Source organism: Lemur catta, chromosome 6, assembly GCF_020740605.2.
Source record: "Lemur catta isolate mLemCat1 chromosome 6, mLemCat1.pri, whole genome shotgun sequence".
NCBI classification, from domain to species: domain Eukaryota; kingdom Metazoa; phylum Chordata; class Mammalia; order Primates; family Lemuridae; genus Lemur; species Lemur catta.
This window is the reverse complement of record NC_059133.1, coordinates 11,909,062-11,924,533: the sequence shown is the minus strand read 5'-3', so window position 1 is coordinate 11,924,533 and position 15,472 is coordinate 11,909,062.

The window sequence follows — 15,472 nt, the reverse complement described above, 5'->3', positions numbered from 1 at the left end:
GCCAAGAGATACCAGCCCAACCTTTCCAAAGGTAGGGAGGCTGGGGATTGAGTTCAACTCTGTGTCCCATGATGCCATCAATCATGTCACATACAGGAACTCCAATAAACAGCTCCAGTGCCAGAAACATTTTATGTCCTCCTCCTTCTAGCTATTTAGAACCATGTACTGTATTACTGTTAACCACAGCAATCCTACAATGGTATAGAACACTAGAACTCATTCCTTCTATCTAGAGATAATTTTCTATCCTTTAGCAAATCGCTTTCTATTCTCCCCTTCTCCATACCCTTCCCAGCCTCTTTTGTCCTTTTTACTTCTATGAGATCAACTTTGTTTTTAGCTTCCACCTGTAAGTACCTGTGGTGTTTAACTTTCTGTTCTCGGCTTATTTCACTTCAAGTAATGTCCTCCAGTTTCATTCACATTGCTAGGATGACAGAATTTTATTCTTTATTGTGGTTGAATAGCATTCCATTGTGTATACAAACCACATTTTCTTTATCCATTCATCTACTGTTGGACACCTAGGTTGATTCCATGTTTTGGCTATTGTCAATAGTGATGCAATAAACGTGAGGGTGCAGATGTCTCTTCAATATACTGATTTCCTTTCCTTTGGATAAACGCCCAGTAGTGGGATTGCTGGATTATATGTTAGCTTTATTTGTAGTTTTTTGAGGAACCAAGGTCCACGCTGTGTTCTCTATAGATAAATGTTTGAGGTGATGGATATGCTAACTGCCCTGATCCAATCACTATACGTTCATCAATTTTTGAAAATTTAAAAATCATACTAAAAAAAGGTTCCAGTGAGCTCCCTTGGTTGGCAATTCTCTACAAGTTTCCAGGAAGGTAACGTATCCTTGGAGACAACAGAAGTTTCACGTTTGGGACCTTCCCAGACCTCACTATCTGGGCCGCTCCCTTTGCCTGGTCCTAATTGGTATCCTTTTGCTAGAATAACACTGTAGTCATGAGTACAGCACTTTCCTGAGTTCTAGGAGTCACTCTGGTGAATTCTCAAACCTGAGGAGGTAGTTTGCAGCCAGCTGGTCAGAAGGGCATGTGCCCTGGGAGCGCTGGAACTTGGGGCTCATGTCTGAAGTGAGGGCAGCCTCATGGGGGCTGATGCATTTCACCTGTAAGACCAGCTCAATCTTGGGTAGTTGGTTTTAGAAGTCATTTCACTCATGTTCCTATGGTTGGAAAGTTTTGGGGGTGAGGACAGAGATGAGTCTGAAAACAACTAAGGTAAAGACCCTGAGATGTCCTGTTTTACTTTATCCACAGAAACACTCATTTCCTCTAAACTTCAGCCTTCACCATGTCACGCCGGCTGCCCCTACTGCTGTTCCCCATGACCTCCAGCCCATGACTCGTTCTTTGAAATTTCCTAGCAACATTCTCAGGGCAGGACATAACAAAACAGTGTTTTTCTTCCTCACAATTTATGTGAGATGCAACCCTCTACTCTGGGAAAGATAACACATAATTAGAAATGCAGGAATCTAATACATTTCCAAAAGCATTTGTAGAATGAGTACTAAGTAGAGAAGAGTGAGGCACTGCTAGCACAGGTGAGCACGTGAATAAATACCATCTCCTGTGATAGCAGCCACAGCAGGGAGAGGTGCACGCTCCATGGGAGGAGAGCTGAGCGCCCAATTGCAGAACAGAGACAGTGGAGGAAAGAAGAGAAGGGAACATTTGAGCAGGAGGTAATTTGATAGTGTGGAAAGGGCAGGGGGTTTAAAGTCCACCAGATTAGGTGCAAATCTCCTTATCCAGCTCTGTGACCTTGGGAAAATCACTTAACCTCTCTGAGCTCCCTATTTATTCACTGTAGTATAAAGAGTATACCCACCCCATGAGGTTATTGTGAGGATTAGGAGAGATCGTTGAGACCAGTCATCCAGAGCAGTGCCTGGCCCATGGTAAATCTCCAGCACATGGCAGCTCGGTGGTTGCAATTAAGGTAGAGTTGGATTTCTTTGTTTCAGTGGGGAAATTTAAGTGTGGGCTCCATTCAGTGGGATTTGAATAAGCAAAAGATGACTCAGATCTCTCATTTGGACAACGAGGCAGATACTGAGGACAAGCACAATTAGCTTTGGAGAAAGGAAGAGGAACACCAGTGTGGTCTGGAATCAGTTGCAGCTAATATGCCTGTGGGATGTCGAGATAGGAGGGTAATCAGGAAGGGAGGCACAGGAAGGAAGCACGAGTTGCTGACTGCCGCAGTGCAACTCTTGAGCCATCAGGACAGCTCAGTACCTCCTCTGCTTTCATCCTTATACTTCCTATTAGTCAAGCAGAGGACCCAGTCTCTCCAATGACTCAGACTTTAATCTGTCTCATCTCCCTGAACTTTTTGAGGATAGCTACAGGCAGGCATGAGCCCTTCTTGGACCCATTAACTCAATCATTTATTTTTTAATTTGGCAACATATTGAGGTGTCTACCATATACCAAACACTGATTTATGATCTAGAGAAATAACATTGAACAAAACAGTTGAGTTCACAGCCCAATAAGCTTAAGTACTTCTGTGTACTTAAATGTGGGGCATCCCCACACCCCTCCCTACTTATGGACACTTTAATTTCAATGGAAGAAGACACTTTTCCCTCACTGGATGACTTTGTGGCAAAAAACAAGAGGGAAAAAAATCTTGAAAGGACTCTTATAAATCATACAGTCCAGTCTCCTCGGTTCAGTAAATATTTATTGAATGTGTATTATGACAAGACACTCTTACTTTTCAGATGGGTAAAAGAATCCTGAGGAAGGTGGTATGGACTGAATGGTTGTGCCCTCCCAAAATTCATATGTGGAAGCCTTCACCACAAGTGTGGCTGTATTTGAAGACAGGTTAAATGAGGTCATAAGGGTGGGGTCCTGATCCATTTGGATTAATGTTCTTATAAGAAGAGACACTAGGGACCTTTCTCCCTGCCTCCCTCTCTCTCTGCACACATGCCCCGAGGAAAGGCCATGTGAGCACAGAGTGAGAAGGCAGCCAGGAAGTCTCCTAGATCCCTCACCAGGAGCTGAATTGACTGGCACCTTGATCTTGGACTTCTAGCCTCCAGAACTGTGAGAAGATAAATTTCCGTTGTTTAAGCCACCCAGCCTGTGGTATGGCAGTCTGAGCTGACTAAGACATAAAGGCCGGTGTATCAGATAGCTATTGCTATATAACAAACCACCCACAACTCAGCCACTTAAACATTAATCAATTCATGATTTATAACAAATATGCAGGTTTCCCAGGGGTTGGCTGATCTAGGCTGGCCTCTGCTGTGCTTAAGTTTGCTCCATGTGTCTCTCATGGTCTTGCTGGGAGCCACAGAGAAGGTCCCTCTCGTGGCTATGGCACAGGTAAAAGAGAACAAGTGGGAACCTGCACACGGTCTTGGAGCTGAGACATGGTCACTTCCATCTCATTCTATGGGCCAGAGGAAATCATGGAACTGAAACATAGTTACTTCTATCGTCAGGATCATAACAGGAACATGCTGCAAAGTTTCAGGACACAGGGAGAGGCACAAAGTTGGGGTTATTCAGGCAATCTAACACATCCAGAATTCAAATCCAGGTTTCTGCAGGCCCTAGTTAGTTAGGATCATTTTCATAATTAGTGGTCACTTTTAATTTTCATAAGAAACGGACATGCCACCTTTGCTCTTGACTGTTTGCAGGACTGAGCCTCAACAACAAAGTCAGCAGTTAGGCCGGTGGTGCTCACAGCGGCACTTCCAGAGTTCCTTCTCCTAAATCCCACTCGTAGGCTCACGTTGCCCAGTTTCTGTGCCTGAGGCTACACCGTGACCATGGTCATCCTATACTTTCAAACTTGGGCTCCTGAATCTATCTTTCCTTCTTCCCATTTCACCAAAACCTGTTCTCCAGAGGCTTAGCTATAAGACAAAAAGCTGATTCCTGAATTCCAGTAACTTTTGTTCACTAAAACAAATAGTTACTGAGTATTTAATCTATATGTGGCTCTGTGCCTGGTGTTGGGAGATTGGTCTTAGAGATGAATCACAGAGCCAGGTCTCAAGGACCATATACTCCAGTGGGAGAAATAACACATGCATGTAATTAATTGTTTTCATTCCCTGTGCAAAAACGTACTGAATATAGTGCCAAGCACTGTCCTAGAACAGTGGAGTACAATAATAAATAAGACAGACCCACAGTCCCTATGGCACAGCTTAGAGTCTACTAAGGGCCTGAAGTAGATCAGTGTGTGCAGAGTACCAGAAAGAAGACAGCATTTCTGTGAGGTGGGGGGAGCCAGGTGAGAGATCACAGAAGGTATGGAGTGGGAGGAAAGGTAACAATTAAGTGGGTTCATGGGGCACAAACTGGGTTGTTTACAAACAATGTTAGTCCTCTAGGAATGTGGTTAATAGAATGGACTCCGGAGGTAATAGCCTGGGTTTGAATCTTTGTCTTAATACTCAGGGGATGGCCATGGGAAAGTTACTAACCTCTCTGTTGGTGGCGTGCTAGTAAATGCTTAGAAAACAATTTAAAAAAAAAAAAGAAAGAGAGAGAGAGGAGAGAGGAAGAGAGAAAGGCAGGGAGGGAGGGAAGGAGGGAGCAAGGAAATGAAAGCAAGCTAGCTCTGCTTTGTAGTGCTTGCTATTTTCCATGGTGTAACTTCTTCCACTATGGCCCACTTCAAACTACCAATGTGTTATCCCTGAGAAGTAGCATACCACTTTATAGTATTTTTACCATACAGACACAATAAATAAATAGCCTCAAAAGCATAGGTAAAATGTAGTAAAATAATTAGAAAGTGATGGGGTTTGAATACTCATTGTTTTTATTTCAAATATAATTTATTTAATAAGTTTATATAATTTAATTTACAACAATGGCTGCGCTTAACAGCCAGCCCCAAATTTCTAGAAATTTAACTGTCAGCTTGCTTTGGCTCCTGCAAGCCAGCACAAGCCGTCTGCAGCACCCCATCCGCTCCCTGCCCCAGTATCTAACATATGAAATGAAGATAAATGGCTCTGACATCGTGGGGTTGTTATAAGGATTAAATAAGATAGTTCATAGCAGACACTCTGCACCTAGCAAATTATAAACACTCAACGAATGTTGGCTCTTATCATCATTTTCCCAATCATTAACTTATTTATATGCAAAGTATGAATAGCATGAATACCAGGAAGGATTTGTGGGTGAGTGAGGTGCTTGTAGCTAAGACCAGCCTTGTGAAAATCTCGTCAGTAGCTTAGCCTGCAAATGACAGTGCAGGTGCACACCATTCTAAGGCCCTAGCCTATTGGTCTCTGGTGCCCTGAGGACATGGCAATCGCAGGCCCCGGCATATGAGTTCTGCCCTGGGGAATTGGGCGTGTGGCTGAACTAGGCTGGGAATAATTTGTTCTGCACTCTCAGGCTGGAAATGCCTCCTGGCTTTCTTCTACGTTAGTGCTGCTCATACATCTGGCTTCTTGCCCTCTGAGAGCCACTGCCGCCCACCCCAGAACTCTGCTGCCTGTTCTTCCTTCTGCCCCAAGGACTCTTAGGACCAAAGCTGACATTTACCCATAAGCACTGCTTTTTGCCAGACATCTTTCTAAACACTTTACATGATTAACTCATTTAGTCTTCACAAAATTGAATGAGACAAGTACTAGTATCACCCCCATTTTGTGGATAAGAAAACATGTCCAAAATCACTCGTTAAGTGAGTGAAAGAGCTGGAATCAGCACGTCAATGTTGGTTTCAGTGCCCACACCCTTCACCACTGAGCTGCGCTATTTCTGAGCTGCCACTTTTGTCATCATATGCTTTCATCATGGACAAGAGTGGCATGAAAGCCAAGTAGATAATTATTTTATGGTTTGGGATTTTAGTATACTTTTGGCAGCAAAGCAACTTGACTCTCTTAATTGTGCTTTTCTCAATCTTGAATTAAAATAATTACATTGAATTCTGTGACAAACAGTGAAAGAAGATGATAGTAGTCATTCAACAAACTTTTTGTAAGTCTCTTCTACGTGCTGGCTGGTGTTACTCTGGCACTTGTAACGCAGAGGAATAAGACAGAGTTAGAGGCATGCAGTATAGTGATATAAAAAATACTAGAGACTGTGTTTGGAGAAGGTGAAGGATCCAATTTTCTCATGCAAACATTTGGATAGCATTAACTCATGGAACTACAGAACCGTATGAATCACTTCCTCAAAAAAGGTCACAGCAATCAGAGGAGACTAATAAGGATCTAAAGACATAATTACACTACAATATAAAAAGTGCAGTAGCCAAGGTTGTGTAGGCAGAGGACGAGAGACAGAGAGGGAAGGGCATTCCACACAGAGACAGAAACATGGGCAAAGGGAACAGTCAAGAAACTGGAGTAAACATTTTCTTTTTAAGAATAATTCCCAAACTGGAAAAGAAAAGTAACAAAGAGAAGTCTCTGTCTCTAAGGGTGGAGGGTAGTATAAATATAAAACAGGGAAAAAATTAAAATTGAGCATGGTGCAAGTCACAGCAAGGACTCACTGAGGCTGTGAGAGGTTGGATCATCTGGTTCACAGATGGCAGAACTGAGATGGAGGAGGAGGTGATTTTATGGTTCTCACAGAGCAGACTTTGGAACCCAGCTCTTCATACTGTCATTTCAATGAACTTTTTGCTATCCGACAATGTAGAGGAAAAGGGAGCTCAATATCCTTCAGTAATAGGGAATCGGGAATGCACTTGGGATGGGGAGTCAATTAGAGATGACAGAGTCACAACTCGATAAACCCTGGCTCAGATTGTTTAGGAAATTGGAAATAAGTAATCACGCCACCTGTGTCCATATAGAAGACATTCTAAGAGGAGAGGAAAGAGGCCTCATGAGATTAGGGAGGACTTGCTGACAGGAACAAGCAAGGCACTGGCAGGGTTGGGAAGGGAGCCCTTGTTTCTAGACTCTGAGATCAAAAGTCCTGATAATGTCTTTGCAGCAGAACGTGCTCTTGGTCTGTAAGCTGTCCTCCTACGCATCATCTATAAAGAAGAGAGAATGGCCTACAAGAGAAATTAATGCCTCCTGAAAACTTTCTACATGATAAAAATCAGAAGCCTTGAGAGTCCAGCTTTGCAACTATAAATGGGAAGATAACGGGAGTAGTATTCGCACACAGGCTGTGATAATGCCCATCTCCAAGCCTCAATTATGCCCAGAACTCTGCTCAGAAGGTGCTTCCCTTTCTTCCCTATTGACCTCAAATATACCAATCCTCTAAGTCCTGGGTCAAGTCACACTCCCTCTATGACCACGTTCCTCATAACTACAGCCTGCACAAATCACTTCTGCTTTCTGCCTTCCCACACCATGAATGAGAAATTGACTGTAAAAAAAAAAAGTCAGGAGCCAAGTTTGTGCTCACTTGTGTTTTTCCCTAATTGTTTTATGTGGAAATGTCTTATCTTCACGACAGGAGAACACATTCCCTGAGGAAAAAAATGATATGTCTTCTTTTTGTTTTGTCCACTAATGATGGTTAACATATGTAGATGAGGCTCAGAAAATAAGTGCTCCTTCAGTAAACATTGCCAGGGCTTATGCTAGACTATGCAGGTACAGAGATGAACAGGACACTACCCCCACCCTCAAAAAGCTGCCACTGTCCTGGGAAATAGAGATATGTAAAGAAATGGAGCAGAGTCCTATACACAATAAATTTGTGTCTCTCGTTTCACCAAAGAAAGTACCAGAAAACCACATAGACTTGCTGAGGTCTACGAGTTCGAGACTCTCAGTGTTTAAAAGTAAAGAGGGGGAGAAACAGCAGGGCATTCTGAGATCACTGCAGATGGCCTCCCTTATCTGGGGCTGCGGGTCCCTGGAAGCTGTCCTCAAAAGGGTGTCTGACGCTTTGTGTATTGCGGTCCTAACGTGAAGCCCATCTGAGCCTGAGAAGAGGACCGCAAGAAAAGGAGAACTAACATTCTAGGGCCTTGAGTGGGCTCAGCATGTCCTGGATTGCAGCCATCCCAAAGCCACCTTCTTTCTTAGAATGTGTTTGCACAGATGGATTGAAGGTCACGGTTTCCAAGCCCATGGCAACATCCAGAATGGATGGACCAGCTTCAGCAACTGTATCCTATCTTCAAGAAGTCCTCCAGTCAACTTCCACTTCTCTGTACCTGAAGATGATGCATGACAGCACCTCTCTGCTGCTCAGATGCAGCTCACCTAGGCTGGCCTCATTTCTCTGCCAGCCCCCATCCCTGTGGGGCAGAGGAGAGAGGAGGGAGCCAACTGGGATTTGCTCTAGATGCTCCATCACTAAATATGGGACCCTTTCTCATCACCAGGGATGAGCCAGATGCAGGAGGTTACCAGAAGGAGCATGGGGAAGGTTTGAACCTCTGCAGGTTGAGGACAGCCTGGGAGGCATTCGTTATGCCCCATCCCACCCCAACTATACATGAGTGTTGGAAAGAATACTTGGTTATAGAGCAGGAGAATTTTAAAATCTAATTTATTGAGATATTATGTGGATACAATAAATGAATGCATCCATTTTAAGTGAAGAGTCTGAAGCATTCTGACACATGTATATATATAACTAGTACCCCAGTCAAGGCATAGCACATTCCCATCACCCCAGAAAACTCTCTCTTGCCCCTTTCCTACCAATTCTCCTTGCTTTCGAGCCCAGATAACCACTGATCTGATCCTGTCACTGCAGACAAGCTTTGCCTCTTCTAGGACTTCATATGCGTGGACTCACACAGTATGTACCCTTTCATGTCTGTTTTCATCAGCTAAACATAATGAGGAAACTTAGGCTTGGAGTGGCAAAACACAGCCACTCAAAATAAGGCAGAGATGACATTCAGGATTCCTAACGCAGCGTCCCATAACACACAGCACAAACATTGCCTTCTTCATGGTCTCGCCTTTCCTCCCTGATAGAATTGCTCATTTCCCTCTTTGTGTCACCTTCCCACCTAGACTTCAGTGAGCATTTGCAACACTTGCTTACAGGCCTGTCTTCTAATGGTCAGGAATAGCATTCTTCATGCCTAGGATAGTGTCTGGCCCATAGTAGGTGCTTGGTCTGGTCACTGTATATCACAGTGTTTAAGAATATAGGAATCAGAGAAGCTGGGTTGAATCCCAACTCCAGTGTTATTAGGGCATTAGGTGGGTACGTAACCTCTGCATGCTTCAATTTCATCATCTGCAAAATCATGCACTTTGATGTCCGATACATAGTAAGTGTTTGATAATTGTTAGATGTTATTACTATTAATAATATCATAAACATTTGTTGAATATTATCTTCAGACAAATATACTCATTTCCAAAAGACAAAGCCATTTCGTTATCCTACTTGCTGGCCCAGAGTCCCATCTGCACCCATGTTGAAATGAAGTTGGAAGAAAAAAGAAATTACTGGACTATGCCTGCTAGCATGTGGGGGGCAGAGATAATCCAGCCTTCTGCAAATGAAAATTAATCATCTTGGCTTTGCTTAGCAGGCAGGCAGTAGGAATGCCAGTTCCTCCCTTCCCTGCCACCGGCAGGATTGCTCAGGAAATGAAGAAAGACGACGGGATTGTTGGAGGAGGCGGCCCCGCAGACTACATCATCCACATCAGATATGGGCATTATCAGCTTCCTGTCTGTCCCTCTGTTGCCATTTACTTAGCCACCCAGGGTGACAGGCTCCCAGCACAACAGCCTTGTGCTTCTAGCATTATTATTCTTTAGATTAATCTGGTTTCAATACATTCCAACAATACATACTTTTATCTATGACTGCTAAAAAAATCCCTATCTGCTACAACAATTGGAAGAGAGTCTAAGCGGGCATTAGATGCATGTGCTAAAAATGTCTACTGCTGAGATAAACACGCATTTCATGTGTCTGCTTAGTAGCTGGGAGAACATTTTCTAAATGAGTGGTGGTCCATTTCCTGAGACTCCTTCTCAAAATTATTAGTAGATCACAGCAGTACTTCTTTGCACATAGGCAAAGCTTTTTACTTTTTGTCCCAAGCATTTTGTGATGTGCCCTCTACAGTGATGCTAATGATAATTTCGAGACATGGATGAGGTTCATATCACTATGTCTATTTTTCACATAAGGCAAAATTGAGACACATAGCCTTTATGCAACTTGGCTAAAGTCATAGCTACAACTAGTGATGCCTGTTCTTATCTTCCAGCCCCATAATTCTACAGCAATACGGTAGGCACCTCTTAACCTACCCAATATACGTTCTCCCTTTCTTCTAAGTGAGAGCAGCAATGTGCCCAGCTAATAGTATTCACTTTTCCATATTTTTTCGCAGCTATGTGTGGCCATGTGGCCCTGCACTTGTCGTGTAAAGTGTTTGGGAAACAACCTTAAAGGGTACAGACTCAGCATGTCCCTTCAGCCTTATGGCCTTTTCTTATTATTTGCACCTGTAATGTAGACAGGAGTCTGGAAGTGCAGCAGCCATCTTGGGACCATGAGGTCACAAACACTGAGACAAAATGCTAAGGATGGGAGAGAGAAATGATGAGAAGAGTCCAGTATCCTGAGGGCACTGTGGAGCCACTACACCAACATGAGGTTGCCTTCTCCTGCCTGCTTCTCATTGCATTAATCCGTTGTTTATTGGGTTAGTCGTTGCTGACAAACGTGAGTCCTAATTAATCGAGAACATACCATTTCTCTTTTGATTGTAGTGCACTTTTATTTCCTTGTCAAGCAAGTAAATTTTTGTTCTTTGACATCCCTGCTCAAGTGCTCCCACATCTGTGGAATCTTCCCTGAACTTCCCAGAGCAATTAGGGGTCTCCACTCTGGGCTTCTGCAGTATCCTGTAGATAGTTCCTTCATCACACACATTATATTGGGTAGCTGTGCATGCATATGTCTGTTCTCCCCAGATGACACTTGCAAGGACAAGGACTATAACTTACAGCCCCAGACCTGTCACTCAATAGGTATTCAATAACATTGCATGTACTCAATTGCTTCACCTATGTGGTATCACCCACATCAATCACTGCATTTTTGTTATCTTTTTGGAGCTCTCTTTGCCCAACTCTTAAATATTCATGTTTTGCAGTCACATACTCAGACCTCTTCTAATTTCCTTCCTTGAACAACCTCATTCAGTCTAATAATTCATCATGCTATGAAGATGCCAATGCCTCCCAGCCCAGATTTCCACTTAAGCATTTCCAGCTTAGATCCACTCCGGAGCACCATTATCTTATAGCTTGTTCCTTGGTCTACTGGCTAGGAGCACTGTTTTGGGGCCCACTTGCCAGTGTTCAAGTCCTTGCTCTTCCACTTATTAAATATGTGACTTGGGGCCAGTTACTTAAACTCTCTGTGCCTCTGTTTCCTTCTCTGTAAACGAGGACAATAGTACCTATGTAGAATTGTGAGGGTTAAAGGTCTCTCTGTACGTGTGAACCACTTAGAGCAGTGCCAGGCTCACAGTGAGTGCTGGTTGTCACTGTGTCATTAGAGAGGCCCATGGGGATGCCCCACAGACACTTCCCCTCAATACCTTCATTCTCAGCTCATCCCTTTCCTCCTAAACACAGGAGCCCGCTCACCTTCCTACATGGTCGATCTCAGTGTGCCCAGCCAGAAACCCAAACTAGACATTGCCTTCTCCTGAACCCCTCCTCTGGGTATTGAAAAAGATCTATCAAATGGTCAAATATATCTCCTGAATGTTCTTGAATCTATCCTCACATCACAGAACTGGTCAGGCACAAACCATCTCGCCTACATTATTGGGATTGTCCATAACTTGTACTCGTGTTCTGTTTTGTACCCATTAATTGCTTCAACCACATTTTGGCCACAATCACCTTCCCCTTGTGCAAATGTGATCATGCCGTCCTTATTAAAATCATCCAGGGGCTCCCCATCATCTCCAGGATAATGAGTGTGGCCCCCAATGAGGAAGCGTTTCCCCCCTGCCTGTTCTCTGCTCATCCGCACAGCCCTGCACCCCACCGGTCTCCCCACCGTGGCCGACTGCGGCTGCTTGAACCGTCTTCTCTTCCTCAGATCCGCCACATTAGTTCGCTCCTCCCTGTCTTTGGTTATATTACCCTTTTCATCTGGTATGCCCTTTTCCTAACCTGCTCCCCCTGCCCAATCTGTAGGATTGATGCCTGCTCATTCTTTACGCCTGTTTGCCTGGCACCACGTCTCTGGATTCCTCTCAGATTTGCCAGGCAGATCCGAGGGGCCCTTTCCCGCATGCCCCTATTACATGTTCAGAGGCATCTGTCAAATTGAAATCTCTCTGGCTTGTAACTGCTTTGTTGCAAAACTCTCTTCTCTAGATTATAAACTTCTCATAGGCCAAAGCAAGGCCATTTTTGTCCATCTTTATAGTCCCAGTACAAAGCCCAGTGCTGAAATCGTTGATACATTATAAATAGTGCTGGAATAAATAACTCCCTATCATAAATAACACTGTTTGAGTCATAGGCCACCCGAGCTGAAACGGACTTTAGTTATGTCTCATTCTACCCCTTTTGCTTCACAGGGAAAGACCTGAGGTTCAGAGAAGGAGAGTGACTTGCCTAAGGTCACACGGTAAGTTAGTTACGAAGATAGGAGAAACACCTCAGATTTCCTGATCCCTAACCACAAGTCCCTTCTGCTATACTCCTATTTTATATAGGTGATGTTTTGGTGAGGGTACAAGTTCTGCTGTGTATGTCAGAATTACAAAATATTAGAAGACTAAATGAGATAAAGTTATCTTCCCTCCCATGATATTGGCCAGTAGCAAGTCCGAGGCTGGTCCAGCTTCCCCTGATAAAAACTCCAGGCTCCTTCTGTCTCATGACTTCACCTTCCCTCAGGTGTCACTCTCAGGCTCATGGTACAAGGTTACTCAAGTCAGCAGGAAACAGGGACAAAAAGACGGAAAAATATACTTCTTCCCTTAAAGGGCATGAACAGAAATTGCACACAACACTTCTCCTTACACACTATTGCCTAGAACTTGGTCACGTGGTCAGCTTTAGGTCCGAGGGAGGCTGGAAAAATACTGCCAACTCTAAGCGGCTGCCTGCCCAGCTAAAAATTAAAACTGTTTTTATTTGATACTAACAGTGCACCTATTAAAAAAGGTAGGGTTAATTAATTGTTCCTGTTTCCCAGATAATAAAAGTGGGCCCTGAGATTGGTTAAGAATAGTGGCTTTGATGTCAACAGACTTTAGTTTGAAGCCTGGCTCTGCCATTTACTGGTTACTGGGTTTGGGGCACCCTGTGTGACCTTTCTAAGTTCCAGTTGTCTTATCAGGTGACATCTTCTTTCCCCATAGGGTTGTCGTGAGGTACCGTGACATGGCAAGTACTTGACTCCAGTCCCTGGTACACAGTCATCACTGCTATTTTTACGAGACAAGCTCAAGGCCTTATCTGACAGCAGAAGACTCTGTCTGGTTCAGCTCAGCATTTCGCACCTAGCACAGTCCCTGATGCAGAGTAAGCCCTGAGTAAATATTTGTTGGAAGAATAAATTAGGTTAATGAGTCAGAACTGGAACACAAATGGCTCCCGCGCCATGCCCCATGTTGTTTCCGTGCTGCCAGCGTGCAGTTCTCGTTATGATCTTTATGATCCCTCCCTCTGAAGATGAGCCTCAAAACCCACATTGAATCTGTCTGGATCCATGAGTGATGCCTCAAAACCACACTCCAGCCAGCAGCACCAGAAGCTGGAGCAAGCACAAGCCCTACAGGGGCAGATTCAGTGCCTTTCACCTGGGCCCTGCCTTGGAGAAATCATCTCCCTCACATTTCCCAGAGCTATGCACTCCGACTTATCTCCCACAGTCAGCAAAGGGCACTGCAAGCCCAGGATCAAATCCAGCTGGCTGCCCACCCCAAACACATTGGCACTTCCTCTTCCAAATGCGAGGCCTCCTCTGTGCCTTCACTAAGACCTTGTCCCCTCCTCCTCTCAGTTTTCCAATTTGTGCCATTCCTAGGGTGTGCACAGGGCATCACCCAGTGACAGCCAATCCTCGCTTCCAAAATAAATGACCAGCTGGCAACTGATCATAAATGGGTTCATACACAATGACTGTGATGTGTACCATCTGGGGGATAGACACGCTTGAAGCTCTGACTTGGGGGTGGGTGGGGCAAGGGCAATATACATAACCTAAACGTTTGTACCACCATAATATGCTGAAATAAATAAAAAAGAACAGAGATGGGCAGAAGAAGAGTGAGGTCATAGGAGGAAAGGAGGAGATTGGGTAAAAACATGCATTTGGCCACAGCAGCTCTGCATTGATTGAACTTGCACCCCAACTTCCAGAGCTTGTGATCTGAGAAAGACACTTAAACTCCCAGAGCCTCATAGGTGCCACTTGCATAATGGGGACATTATCACATTATATCATATCACTCTTCTCGCAGAGATCTTGTGGGATGAAGGAGCCAATGCTAATGACAATGGCTTGTAATCTGTTAGGTTCAAAGAGATAAAGGGGCTTATCATCCCTACAGAGCTGAAGATTTGGAAACACCACATGCAGTGTGCCTTCATCCTACCAGCTATTTCTCAATATATACATATATCTCATAAAATTTGCTTAAAATAAGTATTACTGTACTCATATATACCTAAAAGAAAGAAAGAGAAATAAAGACTAAATTGGTTCTGTTAACTCCAGAAATTAGACCCAGGGCCAATAGGCAGAAACTAGAGAAGTAGGTTTCTACTTAGGAAAAAGAATAGTTAAAAGATGCTCCAACGGCCAAAAGCCAGAAGTGCCACCCTGAAATGGGGTCACCTCCATCCCTATCGCTGGAGGCGTTTAGGAGTGGCCAGTAGACCCTGGCAAGGGATGTAAGAATTCCTGCCTCTCTTGGAACTCTGAATGCAACATATTCCAGGCTCTTTTCACCTCCAATTCTGTCTCCATGATTCTAAGAATGACGAGTATGTCAACAAAGGACACTCTGCCCCTAAAGTCCGAAAGATTGACTTTTACCCTCATCCACATATTGAATTGTCTATGACATAAATTTAATATAATTTTTAAAATAGTAAGGACTAGAAAGTATGAATGAGGAGCAAGAGATGGAGAGAAATGACCAGGTATATTTGCAAGAGAACCAACCAGATCTTGAAGAAACCCAAAATATGTAATACAGTCATGCATAACAACGTTTTCATCAATGACGACTCCATATACAATGGTGGTCCCGTAAGATTGTAATGGAGCTGAAAGATTTCTATCACCTGGTGACATCATAGCCATACTAACATTGTAGTGCAATGCATTATTCGTGTGTTTGTGGTGACGCTGGTCACCTACTGTGCTGCCAGTCATATAAAAGTATAGCACATGCAATTATGCATAGTACATGATGCTTGATAATGATAACAAACTACTATATAACTGGTTTCTGTATGCACTATACTATATTTTTATCACT